This window comes from Pan paniscus, chromosome 10 (genome assembly GCF_029289425.2).
Source record: "Pan paniscus chromosome 10, NHGRI_mPanPan1-v2.0_pri, whole genome shotgun sequence".
Lineage (NCBI taxonomy): Eukaryota > Metazoa > Chordata > Mammalia > Primates > Hominidae > Pan > Pan paniscus.
Window position 1 is genome coordinate 105,380,431 of NC_073259.2, and position 23,428 is coordinate 105,403,858.

Sequence of the window (23,428 nt, forward strand, 5' to 3'; positions counted from 1 at the left end):
CTGTTATTAGTGACCTCTGCTGTCCAGAAGCAGTACTACAACCATACAAATAGGTAACGGGAATTTGATATTGTCCTACCTTGCAAGAAGGAATGGACTTATTGAAGTTATATAGAAAGAAAAATGACATGGCTTACTGAAACACTATTTGGCCCTATGCAAAGAAAAATTCATTGCAGTGATGCCTGATCTGTCTTGAGAAAAATTATATTGTTTTTCCTCCATTGTCAAATTACCAAATGTCACCTTTGATGGCACTCCTCAATAGGATAGAGAACTTTTTAGAATTAGGAAGTCAGCATGATATTCTAGCTACCAGGATAATTCTCAGTCTTTAACATGTGACATTATTACCTATCACTAGTTTGTCTCTGATCATCTGAAATACCTTATAATTCTTAAAATAAAATAAAAAATTATTTTATCTACCTTTAAGTATCTTACCATGAATGGTGATATAGGGGGAACAAAGGTTCTTAATATCCAGTAGGTGATCAATATTTGTTCAATGAATATCTAAGTATTACAAAGTTAAGATGCTATATTGTAGCATCTAAGACAATCTTGATTGCTTCTCTAAAATGCAGGATCTCACCGGGAATTAAAGGACCGTCATTCAAATAACGGTATTTCCTTTTTTCTTGATGTGTAAGCTTTGCCAGTGAGTTAAGAACTTTAGGGACAAGTATTAACTATTATATGTTCCTTGGCTAATATTTTATAAACTAAGCCATGGGATGCTACTGCAATGCTAATAAATTTAGAAATATTTATTGAATACCTTTAAGGTACCTAACTGTATAGTATGGTAGGACAAAGATGAGCTTTGGAATCAAGCAAACCTTAGCACTGATACATGGCTCTTTTACTTATTTGCAGTCACAGGCAAGGAACTTAACTACTCTGAACCTCAGCTTCCACATCTGTAAAATGGAATAAATAATACCTACTGTTACAGAAAGCTTCCAAAACAGGAAATAAGGCAGAAAAAAGATAAAGTTATCTTTTAATGCTGTGCTAATAAAATTTTCGACAAAGCCCACTTCAAAGCCATCTGACTATTTAGGGAAATGTAAATTTACATAATTGATTAGGTTCCATATATTTTACAATTCTGTAAAACTGCTGAGATGTGATAATACATATTTCTGTCCGGTGGAGAAAATAGCTCCTGTTAAATAAAATTTATAAAAGGCCATTCATTGGTTTGGGCTGAGCTCCGTACTAGGCCCAACAAATCAAACCAAAATGGTGTCACTCATGCTGTAGTTCCCTGCTGACATGACGAAACTAAGACCCTTATCTGACCTTCCCAGAAATCAGGAGAGAGAAGAGAGAGAGTGCGCATGCGCAAGATAGATACTAGCCAAATCTCCCAACAAGCCAGTTTTAGCCAACACGATAAGGAAATCTCCTCTACTTTAACCTTTACAGGAAAAATAACTTTGAAATGACCTATCTGATTGGTTTTTCCTATTTCTGCTTTCCTCAGCCCTTTTCTGTCTATAAAACCAGGCTTCTCTGCTGGGCTCACTGGAATACTTATTTTACTTTATAGAATGAGATGTTGCCTGACTCTAGAATTGTAAATAAAAGCCAATTCAGATCTTCAAGGGAAATTTGTTTTAATTATTCTCTTTTGATTTCCCCCAAATTATGGGTTTATTGCCTTGTAGGACATTAACTAATTTTGCAACTAACTTAGCAATAATTGCTCAGCATTCTTTTTTTCCCCTCTCCCCTACCTGGTGCCCTATCGTTCCTGTTTTTCCTAATTCTTTTGAACTGAGTTTGTCATCCTGCTAGTTTTCTTAATAATGAGTTATATAAAATTCAATACACACTCACCATATATTTGTATAAGAAGAAGAATGTTTTGAATATTTTGAAAATTATGCTTTGACATACTACCTTCAAGAGTTTTTGTCCAAAGTGAATGAGAACACATCTGGGAAACCTCTTAGCTCAGTGGCTGGCACAGAATATGTTTATTTATTTTGCTATTTCCTAAGTTAAAGATGTTTACACATGGTTCTTGCCCATGAAGAAGTAAAGCTGTAGCTAGGAAAACACAATGATAACCTGATGGGGTTCAGATCATCCTACCCCAAAATATGGCACCCTGGCATTTGAGAAAACGGTAGAAGTAGGAAGATCACTCTCCTGTTCCCCTGCTCTTTCCCTTCTGAAGAAGGTCATAAGACCCTCATTCAAGAGGTACTCTTTCTGTTACAGAGGAAAAGAATATCCTTATCCTCAAAGACACAGATATGCTTCACAGAATCTGAATAAAAAGTCTGGGTGCGGTGGCTCACGCCTGTAATCCCAACACTTTGGGAGGCCAAAGTTGGCAGATCACTTGAGTTCAGGAGTTCGAGATGAGCCTACCCAACATGGTGAAACCCTGTCTCTACAAAAGTACAAAGATTAGCTGGGTGTGAGGCAGGATAATCGCTTGAACATGGGAGGCAGAGGCTACAGTGAGGCGAGATTGCACCACTGCACCCCAGCCTGGACGACAGAATGAGACTGTCTCAAAAAAAGAAAACAAAAAAAAGAATTGGAATAAAAAGTCCTTGCTAAGTCTCCCCCAGTTTATTGCCATGTCATACCTGCTTTGTCCAGTCATGCTTCCCCAAGACTGTTCACTCTTCATCAAACCTAGCATGGAAATATACAGGTTTCCCTGTTTTGGGGGGTCTTTATTTCTGAAGGCTCCCATGTTATGTAAACTTACATTAAATACATTTGTATGCTTTTTCTGCTGTTAATCTGTCTTTTGTTATTGGTGTCTCAGCCATGAACAGAACGTTGGGTGACGTTAAAATAAAAACTTTAGGAATTAGATTTAACGGAGTTTTAAGTGAGCAAAGAGAAATTTGAGAATTGGACAGCCCCAGACAAGAATAGGTTCAGAGTGACTCCAGGGCTGCCACATGGTCAGATCACATTTATGGACAGAAAAAGGAAAGTGATGTACAGAACACAGAAGTGAGGTGCAGAAACAGCTGGATGGGTTACAGCTAGGTATATGCCTTATTTGAACCTGGCTTGAATAGGTGGCTGCCCGTGGTTGACTGAAGTTTGGCTGCTGTGATTGGCTGAAACTCAGTGTTACAAGAATAGGTTACAGGCTGTTTATATGTCATGGTAGGTCACAGTTCACTATGTACAGATAAACCTTCAGTCTGAACTTAAAATATGTGTGGAAGCAGCTTTAGGACAAACAATTTAATGGTGAGAAAATAAATCTTTTCTTCCCTACACACCTAAGAGGGAGAATGTTTATAGACTGGGCTAAGAAGGGCCCACTCTGAAGGCAGAGTTCAGAGAACAGAGAGATCAGGGCTGCAGAAAGTTATTAGCGAAGAACACTGCATGCACTTGGACTCGATGAGGCTGATTCCTATGGGCTCAGGAGCATGCATTTTAAATAAATATCCCTGGTGATGTGGGTTATAATAGTTTAGGGGCACGATAACATGGCAGAGAATAGAGAGGCTAAGGTGCCCCCTAAACTAACATTTCGAAAGTGAGGATACTTGATGACAGACAGGATATTAGGGTTGAAGGAGAACAAATCCTGGAGTCAGACTCCAGCTGTTTGACAGAGGACGAATACAAGGTATGAATCTTGGATCAAAATATCCAGTGTGCAAGAAACTTACATTTTTTTTTTCTGTAACTAAATGTATTTTTTATTCAAAGTTGTCTGTCTGCCAGGATGCAGAAGCCTAATCTCTGACAATAGGAGAGATCCTAGGGCTTTCTTAGGCTAGTCATGTAGCTACAACTTGTTGTGTGTTTGTTCTGGGCGTACCCACTAAGGTCCAAGGAGCCTACAGAGACCCAAAGCATTAGTGGGAGGAGGTGGCTGGACTTTTGATTCGTGCCATTATCTGCCAGGACTGGCATCTGCTGAGTTGATGAAAACTAGTTGGTTTTCATTTTGGGTCTCCTTAACCACTAGGGGTCTACAAACATCTCAGAGGCTGGTGAGCGATTTTCAATATTTTGCAAGGTTTCCTTACCAGGTGTCAATCTCCCATTCTTTTCTGCCAACTGAATCCTTTTTCTCCCAACAATCCAGACTCTATCCTAGAGTTCTTAACTCAGGTCTTCCTACAAAGACTCAGGGAGTCTGAGTCTGGTTTTCCTTTGAAATGTAGATGTATCTTCTGGCAGTCCTTTGAGAGCTCAGAGACCTAAGATGAGCATCTCTGAGTGGCTTCGTTTTCCTTTTCTGCATTTAAAAGTGAAGGCTTCACCTGGGGCTGGTGCAAATGGCTTAGGCGGGGGTAGAGTGTGCTTTAGTGGATGCAGAGTTTTTCTTTTCTTTTCACTTTCCCAGCCCTGCAATGTAAAAGATTAAAAAAAAATTATTAGAAGTAAGTGGAATAGAATGGGGAAAGTAAAACAAAATGCCTTACCCTGGGGCCAGGAGAATTCTTAGGGGAAGAACAGGTTCTAGTAACATTTTGAATAAAAAGGATCCTGGCTGCTAGTATTTCAACCTTTCCCCCCATCACTCCTTCCTAACCCTTATCTCCATAAGTGTCTACCTTTGCTGTACAATTTAACATCAGAGGTTCTGTTCCCACTTTGTTTCTAGTCCTTGTCCAGCTGGAAGAGGAGGCATTATTCTTTATCCAGAGCCTATTAATACAGAGCACTGTGTAAGAAAGTGGGCCCCCTGAGGTCCTCGTAGCTGTGGTAAGTGGGACAGATGGAGGGACCTCCTGCCCCTGTCAACTGAAGAATCACGAGGTTCATAAATGTGGTTTATGGTTTATGATGTGGTTTATAAGGCTTATCTCTTATAAAGGGTTGGAGATTGCAGGATGACCATCCTACAGGCTGGGAAGTGTAGCCTCAGGCAGAAACCAGAAGGAGGCATTTCAAGGGAGGGAAGAGTGAGACAGGAATTTAGGCTGAATGGATTGACAAAGGAAACACATCCGACAGGTTATAGGAGGAGCTATTAATATTCACAAAAGATGCACACTTACATGTATAGTAAGCAAACATGTATGTTACATATGTCCCATGTTCACTTTGTGGTGTAAACTTAACATTTAAATGCATTAAAATTAGAATAGATATAAAGTGAAGCAGAGGACATAGAGGCATCCTGTGTCCTACGTCTGTAATGAGTCCAGAATGAGTCCATGGTGGATGGTCTCTTATCAAAAAGGAATGCTGGTCAGTTGTTTTGAAACCACAAAAAGGGAGGGGAGGCTGGCTGGGCTGGTTGCTGTTTAACTCTTAGGAAAGAAAGTTCAATATCAGTTAGCAAGTAAGTGGGTATAACAAATAAGGTATATCTAATCTCCCATCTCATCATGGCTGGGAACTCAGTTTTTAAGATTTCTCCAGAGTCCCCTTGGCCATGAGAACTGATTAGTTGATTGGGATGCCTAAGATTTTATTTTTATTCCTCACCCCACCTTTGATGGCCCTCTCTGACTTGATTGTGATAAGAGGATCCCTGATCCAATTTTATGTAAAGAGAAATGTTGCGAGCCTCCCAAGTTGGGATTCTGGATGTATTTTTCTGTGGCAACTTTGAAGCTTTGCAGATGTAACTTCCCCCTGAAATGCCCTTTCCCACCTTAATTATCTGGAATATTCCTAAGGCCTCTCTGTGAGCCTTCTCTGCTATGTGTCAGGGTGTCCACCTACCCCTTCCCAGTAGAGACCATCCCTACTGACTTTACAACATCTTCACACCTTGAGAACACTCTGATTAAGGCTTTATTTCTCTTATTGCAAATCTTCATTTATTTCAAGATATGTTTATTGAGTCCCCATAGAGAGATAGTGAGAATATTACAAGGTTCTGGCTTCGCAGTCAGACTCCCTGAGTTTGGGTCTCAGTTTTGCCTCTTATTACTTGTATGATCTGAAGCAAGTTGCTTAATTTGTCTGTTTCATCCTCTGTAAAATGGATCGAACCCAGAGTATTACTATGTATTAAATGATTTAATATGTGTAAAGTATGTGTGAATTCTTAACATGTAATGCTATTTAATAAATGCTAATTATTTCCCTGTGTCAAATATTTTGTTTGAAATTGTGTGCTTTTTGAAAAACTATGTCTTACTCTTTGTTCACACCACCAATTCCTAATACAGCTATCTATCTATCTATCTATCTATCTATCTATCTATCATCTATCTATCTATCTCTGGTGAATAAATGAATTAGTGACAAACATTTACATGTTATAAGTAAAGTTTTGGTGCCGCAAAAGAAATAGCACTCGAATATAAAATTTTCTTTTTAATTCTCAGCAAGGCAATGTACTTCTATAGAAGGGTGTGCCCTTACAGATGGAGCAATGGTGAGCGCACACTTGGACAAGGGAGGGGAAGGGGTTTTTATCCCTGATGCACATGGCCCCTGCTGCTGTGTCATTCCCCTATTGGCTAGGGTTAGACTGCACAGGCTAAACTAACTCCAATAGGCTAATTTAAAGAGAGTGATGGGGTGAGTGGTTTGGGAGGAAAATTGGTTATGGCAGAGTAGGAAATCGGAATGAGTCAGGGTGGAGAATGAGCAGGTAATCGGAATGAGTCAGGGTGGAGCAGGTAATTGGAATGAGCCAGGGTGGAGTAGGCAAAGAATTGAACATACTGACATATTGATTCTTTGAAGAGAAATTTAGAACTCATATCTAACATACATATCATAATCCCCCAGTCTCCTAAAACAATCATTTCATGGTTTACACATTCATTCTATGATCACTGCTTTTAAGACAAATGAGATAACTGATTGGAGCTATTTTTTGCAAAATGCTTGTCTTACAGACCCATCGGTATTAAATGTCGTAAGTTAGTAGTTTCTTATTAATGCATCAACAATATCATCATTATCATTATCAATGCTATTGAGAACTTACTATAGGAAAGAGGGTGCCTCATGGCCGCCACCCTTATAGCAAAAGACAGATTAACAAGATGAAAGCACAACAAATTTACCTAACCAAATTTTTACATGACATGGGAAACTCCAGAAATGAAGAACCAAAGACCCAGGGAAAGCTGTGTATTTTTATGAAAAGTCATGTAGGGGAGTGACTGGAGGACAAAAGGACGTGATCTAATGGTAATGGTAACTGGGGAGAACTCTGCAAGGTCTGTTTGCACAGATACCTCTTGGCATCTTTGCACCTTCATTTCTTTCCTCTAGGTGTTTGGCAGGACATCTGCCACATAAGGGTCTAAAAACCTAACTTCAGGGAATAGAGAATTTCTCTATGGTTGTGTTTCAAGAGAGAAAGATGAGAGAGTCAGAGAATGACCCTTCTGCTTTTGTGGTTTTTCTCAGTTTCCTTAGGCTTAAATGCCAGAATGCCAAGGTGTCCTACTTTGAAATAGTGTTCCCTGCACCCCATCATTACTATATGCCAAGCACTATGCCAAGCCCTTTATGAAAATTATCTCATTTAATCCCCACAACAACCCCAGGAAGCACTTATACTTCTCAGGCCCACCATACAGATAAAGAAGAGTAGAGTAACTAACTTGACCCCAGTCACACAGCCAGGGAAGGCCAGGTCACAGTTTAGATTCACATGACTGACTTCCAAGACAGTATTCTTAATTGCTTCACTCAACTAACTGTCTGCAGGTAAATACTATTACATTATTTGCCCATTTAAGTTGTTGGCAACAAGCCACCAGTGACTGCAGAAAGATAGTGAGGGGAGAAAGAGCAGAAAGAGTGAGCTCCTTGAATTGCCTTGAAATTTTCGTGGAGTAGAATATTAAAACGTGTTTCACTACCAGTGGGTAGGTGGCACAGGATTTGCAGGGACATTTGGGCTCAAGTCCTTATTCTACTATCTCTAAATATGTGGCCTTGAGCCAAGCTATTTAACCTCTTGAGCCTTGACTTTGATGGGACTCAGGACATGCGACCTCAAAATATGGCACATTGGCACTTGAGAAAACAGCAGAAGTCGGAAGATCACTCCCTGAACTTCTCCTGCCCTTCTTCCTGAAGCAGGTCATAAGACTCTTTTTCAAAGAGTATCTTCCATATGCCTGGAAAAAAAACACCAAAATCCCCCCAAAAACCATCCTTATCTGTGAAAACACAAGGACACAGAGAAGAATCTGAACAAACAGGACGTGTTGAGTTCTCCCAGTTTATCACCATTCTCATACCCCTTTTGTTCAACCATATTTCTCCACAACTATCCATTTCTTCATCTCTACATCTCATCAACCTGCATAAAAATACGCAGGTTTTCCTGTTTTTTGGGGTCTTCATTTTTGAAGGCTCCCATGTCATGTCAAGTTCATTAAATAAATTTGGATGCTCTTCTCTTGTTAATCTGCTGTTGTTGTTGTTGTTGTTTTGTGGTTTTTGTTTTTGCTGCAGGAGCTCAGCCAGGAACCTAGAGATGGAAAAGAAGATATTTCTTTTCCCCTACAACTTTTTCATCTGTAAAATGGGAGTGACAAGAAGTTACCCCTCAGGGTTGTATTGAGACACCATTCAAATGAAAGTATGGTAAAGGGCTATCTGCAAAGACTTGTTTGCAGAGCTGTTTTGTATTCTATTTTTACTTTCCATTTCTACTTCATTAAAAATTAACTATTGATGGGAATTACTAGGAGGGAGGATCCTTTGAGCATGTTCATCGTTTGTTGCTGCGGACACCTACAGAATCCAACCCAAGGAATTTCCCATATTTGAGGCATCATGGGATCCAAATCACCTTTGACATCATGGAAGCTGCCTCCATAATGCCATTTGGTTTATATTTAATTTTAAAATTAGAGTGCTGTCACTGAGTTTATGGGAAAAGAACAACACTGAACTAAAAGCCAGGAGATCTGTAATCTTATCCTAGCCCAGTCAGTCATTATCTCGTTGGCAGACAAATCATTTAGCTACTTTGAGTTTCCATTCTTTAATCCAAAAGTGGAGTCCTATTTCTTTCAGTGAAGCTTCATGGTTGCTGGGGGGAATAAAATGAGATTACATGTGCAAGGGTTTTTGAAGCAGAAAAAAAAGCACTATGTAAATTAATGTAAGGTTGGAAATATTCCTTGCTGTTCAACCAAGATTAAAACCATGTATTCACTTATTCCTGTGACAAGTCTTTCAATATCTACAATGTAAACATCATACTAGACATTAGAAGGGCACAATTCCAATTGCAATTTACTGCATGGTAAACAGAGGGGGGGATAGGTACATAAAAACTATGAAATTAGGCAGACTGGTACAACGTCTTCTGAAGGTGTGAGGCACAAGGTATGGAGAGGGAGAAATCAAGGAAGGCCCAAATGGTCTTAGGGCTGAATCTGAAAGGTGAATAAGATTTCTATACTTGGAGGTGAGAGAAGCAGAAGAGAAAGGACTTGAATTAAGGAAGAAATTGCATGGCCAGACTGTGGATATAGCAAGGGTAATTTCCCTGACCTGGAATCACTGGTGAAACAGCTAGTCATAGAAGGGGAGGATGGTTAGGAAATTGATGATGTGAATAATTTCTTTTTCTAGTTCAGAGATTTTGAGCAGTGTTTTGAAATGTACTTATCCCTCCTGCTCTTATCAGTGGACAGATATGTGCTACTGAAGAGCTAATCAGCTACACCTTTTTGGCTTTGAGGTCCTTATGTGCCATACCTAGGCCATGATGCCCCTAAAAGGAATCTTCATGGGTGATTTTGTCCCCCAGAAATGGTGTTTACTGTTATTAGATGTCAGCATTTATAAACAGTATTAGTGCAAGTGGGCTCAAAAGAAATGATTATGAGAGATTTTCTGTTATGAAGGTAAAGGAGGAGAAGCACATCAAAAGGATAGATCCCTTAATATTCTGGGAAGGATTTATTTGCTCATTTCTTTCCCCATCTATTGCCTTAAAAATGAGAACTTATTGGGGGAAAAGAGGAAGTATAAATATGTCCATTTGGCTGGTTATAACAAGAGGGAGATAATAAGGAGTGGAGTGCCAGGAATCTCAGTGGGCCTAGTCATCTAGGCGAAGTGGCTGTAACTTGGACGCAGATGATTATTCCCACTCAGAAATGCAGGCTTAGTTACCAGATATGGGAGCGTGCTTACAAAAATGGCTGCAATTGCTTATACCTCCCAATATCCACTCCCTTTTGCAATGAGACTTTGTAGCTCCTCTCATCAAGGGGTGAAATCTGCTTCTCCATCTTTTAAACCCAGACTGGCCTTGTGAATTACTTTGAAAATATAATGAAGTGGAAGTGACAAGATTCACTGTGTGAAGTTCATGTATGCTTCCTCTGACTCTCTTGGCACCCTGACCAATTGCCATCTGAACAAGCCCAGGCCAGCCCTACTGAAGGATGAAAGACCATATGGACCAGAGTTGAATGAGCTCAGTTTTAGTCTAGAGATGGGATGGTGCCCAGCCAAGATCATCAAAGCCACCTACCCAACCTGCAGCTGACATAGAATGAAGCCCAGCCAAGGCTGGAAAAACCACCCAGCTAAGCCCAGCCCAAATTGCCAATCAGAAGAATTTTAAGCTAAATAAATTGTTCAAGCCAAACAAAACATGTCAGCAAACTGAACCCAGTGTTCAGGCTACCCATTTGTATCTGTGGTCTACCCTTGCATATTCTCCCCAAACTGTCTATAGATGTGGTTAGAATCTAGTTAGACTAACAGTTTGCCATTCTTTCTTTCCCTTGGGAAATGATCACTTTCTAGCTATTTCATAATCACCCCTCTTATTCTTCTACTTCTGTTGCACTGGGCTTTCCCTCTTTGTTTCCTAATCTGAGACCATCTCCAGTTATTGAATCCCTAATTCCCACTCTAATGCAGGACTTGTCCTCCAAATCCAGCTCCCTGCGGTTCCTCTTCCCATCTGCCTCTGAGGCTGAGCCTTTAGGAGCCATAGATATCATCATCTTATAAATTACAACTGAGATGAAAAGTACGTGGATGAATAGGGTTATCATCATTGGAACACTCCTCTTAACAAACCCAGGAATCTTTCTGCATGGTGATAGGGCACCAGTAAAATGTGCATCAGTTATGAAATTGTTCTTGATAACCACTTTAGATAAAATGGCTGTTGTCATTCAGACAATTCAGACAATTTAGACATTTCATACTGTATCTTCCTGTATCTTTTCTTCCTTATGCTTTCTCTCCTGTTCTCTTGGCTATCAAGCCCTTATTAGGTGTGTATGAGTTGCATAGACTCGTGTCCCTTTTCCTAGTTTAATATTACATCGTTTTTATGTGTTCTGCTAAAAAAAACAAAAAACAAACAAACAAAAAAAACAAAAAACAAAAACCCTTTCTCCGTATAGTCTTTGTTTGGTTTTGTAAAAATATCCCAGCATCTCTGACAGAATAGTTTCTAAGTAAAGCTGATGTGTGTGTTTATGTGTGTGTGTGTGTGTGTGTGTGTGTGTGTGTGTGTGTGTGAATGTACAGAATAAAATAAAGTCTCAGTTTTAGATGTCCCCTTATTGGCTTTCTGGGCAGTGTTTCTGTGAAAAATTACATTTTATATTGAATTTGAGAGTGAGTGTACTTGTGTTCCAAAGCTCATGCCACTCTTCAAGTAGTGCCTCCTGCTGATTTGTAGGACATACCATTAAATATTTGAATTTCTTTTTAAAGGCACATACCTCAACATGGCATGACAGTATTCTCTCTTCTTTGGTGACTGACTAAAATAAAATTCAGATTGTAGCTGAAGAAATATTAAGGTTGTGTTAGCTGATTACTTACATATTGAGACATGGCTCAAATTAGAAATTATATGACAGCAGTCCTGATTCTCATTAATGTGGCAGACCTGTTCCCAGGATGCATTTGCAGAGATGTCACGATGGAGGAAGACAACTCACACTCTGTTACTCATATTTTGATCTTTATTAACAAAGAGTTGGTTTCACATGTTCATGCTAAAAGATTGGTTTATTTACTTCCCCAAACCCAAGTTTTTGTATTTGAGTTTTGTTCTTTTCCCTCTCTCTCTTTTTTTTTTTTTTTTTTTTTTTTTGAGACGGAGTCTTGCTCTGTCACCCAGGCTGGAGAGGCTGGAGTGCAGTGGCACAATCTTGGCTCACTGCAACCGCTGCCTCCCGGGTTCAAGCAATTCTCTCGCCTCAGCCTCCTGAGTAGCTGGGATTATAGGCACTCGCCACCACACCCAGCTTATTTTTATATTTTTAGTAGAGACAGGGTTTCACCATGTTGGCCAGGCTGCTCTCGAACTGACCTCTGTTGATCCACCCACCTCAGCCTCCCAAAGTGCTGGGATTACAGGTGCAGCCACCGTGCCCGGCCTCTTTTCTCTTTTTTAAGGCTTTCCTTTCAGTTTTGTGAACCTAAAAAAAAAAAAAAAAAAAAAAAAAAAAAAAAAAAAAGCGTTGCCTGCAGTGTGTAAGGCTTTCCCCTAGTGCTTTCCAAAGACTATATCACTGTCATCATCTGTGTTTAACTCACTCACCCTCAGCTAAAAAGCTCCTCTCCTCTCCCAGTAGAGGGAAAGTGCCGTGTTCTTGGGCTAGGTCAGAAAGGAGAGGTATAAACATTAGATGCTAGAAAAGCTCAGATGAATGTTTGCAATGTGATTTTAAAGAGAGCAGCCCTCTCCTTTTAAGTTAGATCTTAGAGGGAAAAAAATATATCCTGCACTGCATACAGATATAACTGAAAAAGGGCCACAGAAGCAGGTGAATATGCACGGTGTGAGGGCTGTGAAATGGAGGCCTGCGATTGTGTTGCAGCTTACGTTGTTTAGGGTGAGGGAGACGATGGCAGGCTGACTTTAGTGTGAGCTGGAACATGGATTTTTCTAGATCTTTTTTCCAAGCCTTTTCCATTAGTGGGATCAGCCCTGTTTCCAACAGTTCTGGGGAAATGGGAGAGTTATTTGGGCTGCGTGCTTTATTGACTAGAGACCAAATGGGGCCACAGATGTCATAATTTCCCTATTATCACTTTGCTGAGTGCTTCCTGGCCTCCCTTCATTATCTTGCTCCACATTCGCAGTTGTAAGTGGCTTCTTTATAGGATCCAAATGGTGTTGACTCCCTTTGGCAGTGCTTGTGCTTGCGGGGATCCAGTGGGAGGACGCACAGGAGCACGGCTTCTCTGGGCTTCCAAAGTGGTTAACGTGGAACATTCTGCTCACCTCTCTTCCCAGCTTGAGGAAGATTTCCTTCCTCATAATACTAAGGCAACTATCTCAGTCGTTTGCTTTCCCTAGGTTAGAAGAGAAAGGCATAAACACTGGAAAGTGGAAGGCACCAACAGGGCTGTGTGTGTCCTACCAGGAAAGGTTATTAGACAACATGTAGCCCTTGGGTGGGAGGGAAATGCAACCCAGGATGGCTTTCCAGGTGCGTGGGGGTGGCAGGGCCGTGTGGCCCAGCAGAGCAGGTCAGGCAATCGGTTTTGCGTTTATACTCTGAGTTTGAGTCATTACTGGCAGGCTTTTCTTCTCTGAGACTTATTAAACAGGGCCTTAGAAAGTTGTTCTTTCATAAAGGAGGCTTTCCCTGGCACCGGAGGCAGAAAATTCAAAACAGGGATTTCTGACAGAATCCTTGATAACCATGGTACCGATTTCGTTATTTTCTTCATGGCATCTATGGCTAAGTTCTCTGGAAACTAATGAGGGTGATCCCAGATTTTTTTTTCCCTCTGTTCATTGCTGGTAATGTGAGCTGTGTGTATCTGTGAGCAATCTTTTGCTCTAAATGGTATAATTTCTGCACTCTTACCACAAAGGCCGCATGAAATTCAGGACCTAGAACAGTGCCAGGCTGACAGTCAAGCCTCAAAAATAAATAGCTCCTGAATGTGTAGACAGGGAAAAGAAGTATATTTTCCTCCTCATCACTAGGTTCATGGCTAAGGCTCCTATAACAAAAAACATATTAAGAAGAGAAAAGCACATACATTTACTTAGGTTTTACATGACACAGAAGCCTTCAGAGTCACAACCCAAACAAATGTCTTTCTCTTGCTAATCTAAATTTGGAAAGGAAGGGACACAGAGAGATCTTTACCTCCCTCTCTTCAGCAAACACTGCAGACAGAGATCCAGGATATCTGACCTTGGTAAGAATTCTTACCTTTCATCGGCTTTTTGTCAGTTATTTTAGGATTTATCTGCATGCTCCGAAATGAGTGTCGTCTTAGCTGTCTCTTCATGGTTGCCAGAAACTGTAGGGCAGAAAAGATTTTCCTCAACTATTTTGGGGTCCATGGCTGGGTCTGGAAATAAAACTGACAAAGACAGATGAACAGGAGAAAGACATACACGTATTTAATAAGCTTTATATGACATGGGGGCCTTCATAAGGAAATGACTCAAAGGAACAGGTAAACTTATGTATTTTTATGCTTAGGTTTGATGAAGAGGTAAACTGTAATGGAGAAATATCACTGGAGAAAAAATCAGTATGATTTAATGGTAATAAAATAGGGAGAACTTAGCAAGGCCTGTTTGTTCTGCTGCTTCTCTCTGTTCCCGGTGAGGCAGACATTCCTTTCCTCTGGGTATAGGGAGGGCATTTCTCCCATGAGGTTTTATGACCTGCTATGCGTAGAAGACCAGAAATTCTTTTGAGATTTTACAACCTGTTTCAGAAGAGAAAGGAGAGAGTAAGCCAGAGAGACCTTCCTGCTTCTGCAGTTCTCTCAAATTCCTTCATCTTAAAATACTCAGTATGCCAAGGTGCCGTGTCTTAGCATAGCCTGCCTTGAGCCCTGTCAAATGGATGAGCGAATAAACCTGACTCCACCATGCGCCAGTTGGATAAGTCCCAAATTCCTCGTCCTTCTGAGCGTGGATCAGTCTAGCAACTTTGTGAGCATTAAATGAGGTCCCGTATTTAGAAGCCCCTAAGGGGCCCTAGCTTGTAGTAGTTAATCATTTAAAGTTGTGTGTGTGAATGCGTGCTTTTCCTTTGCTTTCTTTTCCTTCCTCCTGGGTTTGTTATAAGCTGCTAAGGGAGTAATGGGTGCGAATGTCCTGAAACGTCTATGCAAATACACCGTGGCTTCATTTTCATTTTCTGGTGGGCCCAGGTGGAGAAAGGTAGAACCACAACAGCTACTAATATGACCCATTTGAAAGGCTTCCCATCCTCTGACAGGCAAATGAGCAAGAGAAACGCAATGAAGTCTGCTTAATGGTACTTTTGTCAAGGCAGTGGGACAAAGAGAAGGGAAGCTCAGCATGTTCAGGGATTTAGCTGGGGATCCTTAGATTCTGTGCTACCTGCATTGCTTATGATTTTTCCTTTTTAAAAAAATATTGATTGGCCACAATGAACACTCAGGACAGAAGAGGTGTGACCTGCATCCTCTGTAGAAATTCATAGTCTGTGAGTGATAAACCAGCAAGCAAATAGAGAACAAGCAAGTTTGAACAGAGTTGCATTTTTTTAAAGCTCTACAGAAGACTATTCGTTTTCACCCACTTTCTGTTGGCATGATCATAGAATATTTAAAGTAGAGAAGTATTTGTATGCATGTGTTTGTATGTGTTTATGGGGAGTAAACAGGAAAATAAGGAAAACACTTCATTCATTCCAGTGGGGGAAGAAGGAGAAAACCTGATCACAGACTGTGGACAGGCAAGAAAGAGCAGAGGGAAGCTGAGAGTGTGCACAGAGACTGAGAAAAATGAAAAAGCTCCAGCTTTTAGGAAAGAAGTCAAGATGCGGACTTATCAAAAGAGAAAGCGACGGTGGACACATGAACAGCAGGAGAGGAGAGAGAAAGGCATGGTGGATGCACATAGCAGGGGACACGTCATAGCCTCCTGGGGGAGAGCAGGAGTCTGTAACCAAGAACCGAGAACCGTCCTCTGCACAGGGAGGGAGGTGTGAGTGGGAGACAGGCAGCAGATGCACGCAGCAGGGAGCAGAGGGGCATCACAGATCAGGGGAAGCAAATAAATTAGGGAAGAAAAAGACCTGTTGGGTCATTCCTGGGCTCCCCACTACTCCTAATGCCTCTGAGTTCTTTTGCCTAGCATGTATTTTTAAATGTCTCCTGGATTATTGTACCCACTCTTTTCTCTTCTAAATGTTTTGCCAGAGGATGAGGTTTTTTTCCACAAGATCTAGTTTGCTGAATATACATGCAGAATACCTAAAAAAAGACCGGGAGGAAAAAAAGACAGAGAGAATCCTGAACCCAGAAACACACACCTGTGTGGTAGCCATTAAGTGAGTGCAGTGTGCCGGGAGGTGCGTGCTGCCTGAGCCAGGCACTGCTGATTTCTCCTGCAGGCCCTGTCTACAAACAGAACTATCCCAGGTTTCCAAAATGCTATTTAGGGAGCTAGTTTGGTCTTTATTTTGTAGGTAGGGTGGGGGTAAGAGAGAAGGGATGAGAGAGAAAATAATGTGAGAAGGGGAAGAGATGGTGGAAGAGACAGGAAAAGCAGGGTGGGAGGTGGAGGATGCCACTTCTTCAAGGGGTTCAGAGTGAAATAGGGGTAGAGGAGAAGCATGAGGGAATATAAAATCTCATCCCGTCATTTGGTGGCTTTTAAAATTTTGAGGCCATGATCTATTGTCAGAAGCATTTCATAGTTAGCACAGTGGTTGATATTTGGCAATGTCTGGAGACATTTGTAGTTGTGCCAGCTGAAGTTGCGGGGAGATGTTGTGGGCATCTGGTGGAGGCCAGGAATGCTGCTGACAAACCATGATGACAGTACAGCCCCCCACGACAAAGATGTATGCCTAGAGCATAATGCGGCTGAGATTGAGAAGCCCTGAACTCATAAACACGTGTTTGCACACATAAGTAAATCGTAGATTTCAGAAATAATAACCCTTACTCCATGCAATGTCTTTTTTTTTTTTTTGACAGAGTCTTGCTCTGTCACCCAGGCTGGAGTGCAGTGGAGCAATCTCAGCTCACTGCAACCTCCACCTCCAAGGTTCAAGTGATTCTCCTGCTTCAGCCTCCAGCGTAGCTGGGATTATAGACATGCACCACCACGCACAGCTAATTTTTGTATTTTTAGCAGAGATGGGGTTTTACTATGTTGGCCAGGCTGGTTTCAAACTCCTGACCTCTCGAACACCTGCCTCAGCCTCCCAGAGTGCTGGGATTTCAGGTGTGAGCCACCGCGCCCAGTCGATATTTTCTATTCTAGCTAATTCTGTCATTACACAATGTTGGTCACAATTCGTAAATAGATACCTTGATATACTGTTTGAAAAATACTGTGGAAAGTGATAGAAGAACAGAAAATCCATGGCTCCTTGAGGAGTGACTTGTGTAGCCATAGGTGCTCAATTATATCCCAAGGCCCTATTTTTTCCTGCTCCACTCCCTGCCTCACTGGTGGGTTCCAGGAATACTAACTTCTCCTTCTGCCTCTGGCTTTAGTTTTCTGTTTAGGATATGCCTATTCTGGCTCTGGGTGTGGCTGGGTCTTTCTCAGCATTTGGATCTTACTTGTAAATTTTATATGTCTCCCCCTCCAGAGTGAAGATTCTGGAGAATAAGAATCATGCCTCTCTTCTTTTACATTTTATTTCAAGTGCTTAGCACAGTAGTTGGAACACAGCAGTCATTCAACAAATGCTTGCTGGAAGCTTCTGGGTGAATGAGTGATAAAATACCCATAGGAAGACACTAAGGAGAGAGTAGAGTCAAACTCTGTAATGCAGTATTCCAAGGGGAATTTGGAGATCAGAAGGTTTCTGCCTACACAGAATATGACCAAAGTGGATCCCAGGGGCATGGTTAATATCTCTCGTTTGCTTTTTCACTATCTCTTTGTGAAGCACACACTTTGAGCACTGCTCTTTTAAGGAAAATGCTAGCCCATTCTTTTCTACAAGTACCTGAAGGGCAATGGCCTTTGCAGACGTTTGCATCCTACATAGTAGTGTCATGATGTGAGCTTAATTCATGGCTCCATCTGACCCGTTTCTAATTAGTAAAATGAGAAATCCTTTCTTCCTCCATGATGGATTTAGACAAGACATATTTTAGACATTTGCCGTGACTGGTGTCTCCTTCTAAGTAGACAATGGCAAATAATCCCTCGAGTAATACAAGGAGGGCACTGTTATGAGTTTTTATTTCTTCATTTTACTTTTATCATTGAATTATTGAACTTAAAGTGGAGGAATGGCCTGAATCTTTTGGAAATTTTTCCTTGAAACATTCTTATTTGGAAACTAGGGTGATGCTAAGACATATCTCATATAAGAAAGCTTTTAATTCATGTTGAAAAGTGAAAACAGGGAAGTCATTGCAAAGTGTGAGTGTGTGGACTTGGATTGCACTGAACAAGTAATAAACCTAAGGGCACATAAACAAAACAAAATCCTCTCTTGAGGCACAAGGGCTCTTGAAGTGAACATACAGTTTAGCTTTGCTTTGACCCTTGCCACTCAGCTTGATAATTTTCACATTAACAACTCTTAATACCAATTTAGAAAAGGTAGAAGGTCCTGGATGGAATTCTTAAAATGGAAACTTCGTGTATTCTTTTTCTCCTCTCTCAATTTTCTCAAAATTGTGGGACCATATTTATGTCTTGCTCTCTCACTAGCTAACCCCAATTTACAGAATGACCTTACAGATGCCTGGAAAAAAACTAGCACACAACATGCACTAGCCCTGTTTGTTGATGTGATTCAGAACACTGCAACCTTCCCTTCTGCTACCTGGGCAGGTCAGGAAACTTTCTAATCTTTACCTTTTGAGAGGAACATTCCATTTTACAGATTGCATGCTGATCTTTGAAACCAAATAAGGTGAAATTGCTGCACCTCTTTCAAACTGACAAAGAGATGAGTGCCTTGAAACCATATGAGAAGCACTGTGAAGGGGAGGACAACAGGCACCATGCAGAAAGTGAGACATGAGGTTTCAGTTTGTAATTAGGGGACCATAGAATAGCATGGAATGTTTCTGGGCATTTGAGGAAGACGGGGCTGCACTTTGGGAGGCCGAGGCGTGTGGATCATGAGGTCAGGAGATCGAGACCATCCTGGTTAACACGGTGAAACCCCGTCTCTACTAAAAATACAAAAAATTAGCCGGGCGTGGTGGCAGGCGCCTGTAGTCCCAGTTACTCGGGAGGCTGAGGCAGGAGAATGGCGTGAACCTGGGAGGTGGAGCTGCAGTGAGCTGCAATCGCGCCACTGCACTCCAGCCTGGGTGACAGAGTGAGACTCCGTCTCAAAAAAAAAAAAAAAAAAGCAAGACAGGGCTGGATTTAAATTCTGCACCTCCGCATGCATGAGTAACTTTGGCCTGTCCCTTAACTTCCCTGAGCACTTGCTTCCTCACATGTAAAATGAAAGCTATTGCGCCTTCGTAGAGCTGTGAGGGTAAAATGAGGTCATCCATGAACATTACTTACACAGCGCCTAGTATACAAGGAACACTCAACAGATACTAGCTTTTCCATATTCACAATCTACTTTGTACCCTAGATTACTCTCCTTCCCCAGGTCTCTTAGAGTGAACATTGGCGTTAAATAGGTATTTTGTATTTAATACCTATTTAATAAACCTTGTTCAGGTTAATTACTGAATAAGTAATAAACCCAAGGGCACATAAATGAGACAAAATTCCCTCTCAAGGTGCAAGGGCTCGTGAAGTCAGCACACAGTATAGTTTTCCTTTGACCCTTGCCACTCAGCTTGATAATTTTCACATTAGCAATTGTTAATACTAATTTAGAAAAGGTAGAAGGTCCTGGATGGAATTCTTAAAATGGAAACTTTTTATGTTCCTCCCCTTCTCCTCTCTCAATTCTCTCAAAAGTGTGAGACCATATTTATGTCTTCTTCCCTCAGATGTGATGCTATAGGGTGTGGTCACAAGGACCTGAAATGTGGAAAATTGAAGGAGAATTAGGAGGTGCGGGCAGGCAGTGAGTTTAATTTGGGATGTGTCAATACTGAAATGCCTTTGAGTCTTTCAAGAGGAGAGGTAGCGATCAAAACTTCTGGAGAGATATCAGTTTGGAAGTTGTTAACAACTGGTAACAGGTGGTAACTAGTTAACAGGTGGTAGTAACTGAGAAGAGTAAAAGTAGCTCCTTGAACCCTAAGGAGCGCCTTTTTTAGTAGGGCCAATCTAAAAACGAGGTGCTCTGGGAGACTGAGACAAATGATACAGGAGAACCAAGAGAGATTGTGGGCACAGGTAACAAAGGAAGAGAGAATTTCAAGGAGCGCAGAGTCATCAACACTGCCAGGTACAGCAGAGTAGCCTGGAAAGACAGTAAAAACTATCCCTTAAAATGTTTTACATGTGGAGCTCATTGGTGAACCTGATGGAAGCCTTTCCAATGACACAGCAGCGTCAGAAGCCAGACTGCTGAGGGGAGAAGGGAAGGTGAGGAGGTGGAGGCAGTGAGTACCATTGCTCTTTCAATAAAGAGGGTCACAACTTGAGAGGGAGGCAGGGTCAAGGGCTGATTTTATATTCTGAAGGCAGAGGCTTGAACATGTTCAAAGCCTGCTGGGAAGAGAACCGAGAGAGAGGAAGAGGTTGAAGACATTAGAAAAGGAGAGTAATTTGGGGAGAAATGGAAGGAAAAGGGAAAGAATCGGATTAGGAGAAAGAGAGGAAGGGTTGGCCTTAAACAAGAGGAGGATGCCTCACCCTGTGGGATTGGAGGAAAGGTGGTAAGGGTGGGTGTGCAGGTGGAGAGATTTGAGATGAAAAGGGGTGGTGAGGCAATGGACGCATCACTAATCATTCATTTTATCTTTACTCATCAAGTGTGGCAAAATTGTAGAATAGTCATTGAACGCTTTTTAAAGATTTTTAAGGTTTTTGAGGTTTTTAAGGTGTTGTCTTAGCTCTAGGCCCCTTGCTCATATTGTATTTGTCCTGCAGGTTCTTGGAGGCCTCCACAATGGTTGCATCCTATTGAGGTTACGGCTCATACCTCTAACCTATGGCTTCTGCATCCTTTACCTGTTTTCTGTTTGTTTGTTTTATTTTGTTTTGTTTTTGTAGCCATCTGTAAGCATTTAGGGACGTAAGCTCCACTGCTTTTTCAAGAACAACATTCATTCAGGAGCAACTTTGTGAGCCCTGTTTCTTGGTTAAGTTGGTCACGGAAATTACATAGTCCCAATCCTCCCTGCGCTTCTGTTCTGGTGAGGGTAATAACAAAGCTATAAATTACAAAAGATGGTAAGACTTGTGAAAGTAAAGCACAGGGTATGAAGATAGGGGTCTCTAATGGTCTGCAAAGTCAGAAAAGGTTTCCTTGAGGAAGAGAGATTTGACCAGAGAATTAGAAAGTAACTAGGCAGAGGGTGGGTGGGCAGGCTGTGTGGTGGGGCTGTAGGGAGGCATCCCAGACAGGGGGAACAAGTTGAAAAGTTGTCCAAAGAAACACAGAGCATGGTGCTTTTTTTCAATCGATTCTAAGCCTTTGAGCAAAAGATGGAGAGGGAAAAGATGGTGAAGTTAATTGAGAGAGGGAGACATAGGCCAGATCATGCCTAGCGTTGTCAGCCGTATTAACCCTGTGGACTTTATGAGAGGTACGATTTGCTTTTTTGTTTGTTTGCTTGTTTGTTTGTTTTTTTGCTTTTAAAAAAATAGTCAATAGGCAGATTTCAACACATTTGCTTTAAAAAAAAAAGAAAAAGAAAATTGGCTGGGCTTGGTGGCTCATGCCTGTAATCCCAGCACTTTGGGAGGCCAAGGCGGGCGGATCACGAGGTCAGGAGATCAAGACCATCCTGGCTAACACGGTGAAACCTTGTCTCTACTAAAAATACGAAAAAAATAGCCAGGCGTGGTGGCGGGTGCCTGTAGTCCCAGCTACTTGGGAGGCTGAGGCAGGAGAATGGCATGAACCCAGGAGGCGGAGCTTGCAGTGAGTGGAGATTGTGCCACTGCACTCCAGCCTGGGCGACAGAGCGAGACTCCGTCTCAAAAAAAAAAAAAAAAAAATGTGGTAGCTTTGTGCAAGAGTGGAAGGAGAAGTAGGGAGACCAGCTAGAGGCTCTGCGGTTGTCCAAGTGAGAGAAAATAGAAGTTTGGATGAGGGACATGGCAGGGATGAGGCAGAACAGAACACTGACTTCAGATCTATTTTTGGAGGTAGAGTCGACCAGGCTCGGATGTGGGGATAACAGAGAGGAGAGGGAGCTGTCATGGATGACTCTCAGGATTCTGGCTCTACTGAGTTCAACTGATCTTGAACTAGATAGTATCTTGAGATGATACTGTCTCAAAATTCCCTCCAGCATTGCCAGATGAGAAAGTTGGTTTCTACTTAGGCTTCATGTTATATTAAAAAATACATGGTCTTTAAACACTAGACTCATACTTATCCTAGGAAGATGCTGACACTAGAAGGGGCCCTTGGGGAAACTGAAAACCAAAGAGCAGCAGGTCTGGGTGTGCCACATCACACTGAGGTAGCTGCTGGTGGACTAGAATGGAGGGCAGAAGCACCTGCACTATGCAAATTGCTGATTTCCCTCTTTGTAACTTGTTTTGCATAGCTGATATAGTTGACTATATAGAGTCATCATGTGGTATTCTTGACTTATAAATCTATTGCTGATGAATTTATTTCTGGGTTCAATCGCATTTACCATCTGAATTATTGCATCTTTAATAAAGAAATATTCATCTCTGTATCTTCCAGTATGTTCTCTCATACTGGAAAGTAAGGCTTCAGGAAAGTACCCATTTGAATTGGGCAAAACTGGCTCATTTCACCCAGACTTAGACAATTCAAGATCACAAGATCATGCCAACTCTTTGTGATCTTAAATTGTTTCATTTTGTGTGACCTTAAGCAAGTCATTTAGACACTCCATCCTTAGTGTCTTCATCTGTAAAGATAAAAATTCCTGGATAGAAATTTCAGGCCTCTACTGAGATTTAATTGAGGTCTTATAATAAAGTTGCATCTTATAAGGAGGTCATATTCCAAAATCAATACTTGGAATTGCTTATGAAGTATTCATCTGATCAAGCAATAGATTTAATCTCTTGATTACAGGAAAGTCAGTGGGCAATGCAACAAATTCGTATTAAGAAACACTCAGATTGGCTAGGTGTGATGGCTCATGCCTATAATTCCAGCACTTTGGGAGGCTAAGGCAGGAGGATCACTTGAGCCCAGGAGTTTGAGACCAGCCTGGGTGACATGATGAAACTCCGTCTTTACAAAAAAATACAAAAATTAGCTGGGTAGGTGGTGCACGCCTGTAGTCCTAGCTACTTTGGAGGCTGAGGTGGGAGGATCTTCTGAGCTCAGGAAGTCAAGGCTGCAGAGAGCTGTGATCATGCCACTGCACTCCAGCCTGGATGACAGAACTAGATTCAGTCTCAAAAAAAAGAAAAAATAAAAAGAGAGAGAGAGGAAGAAAGAGAGAGAGAGAAGAAAGAGAGGGAGAGAGAGAAAGAAAGAAGAAAAGA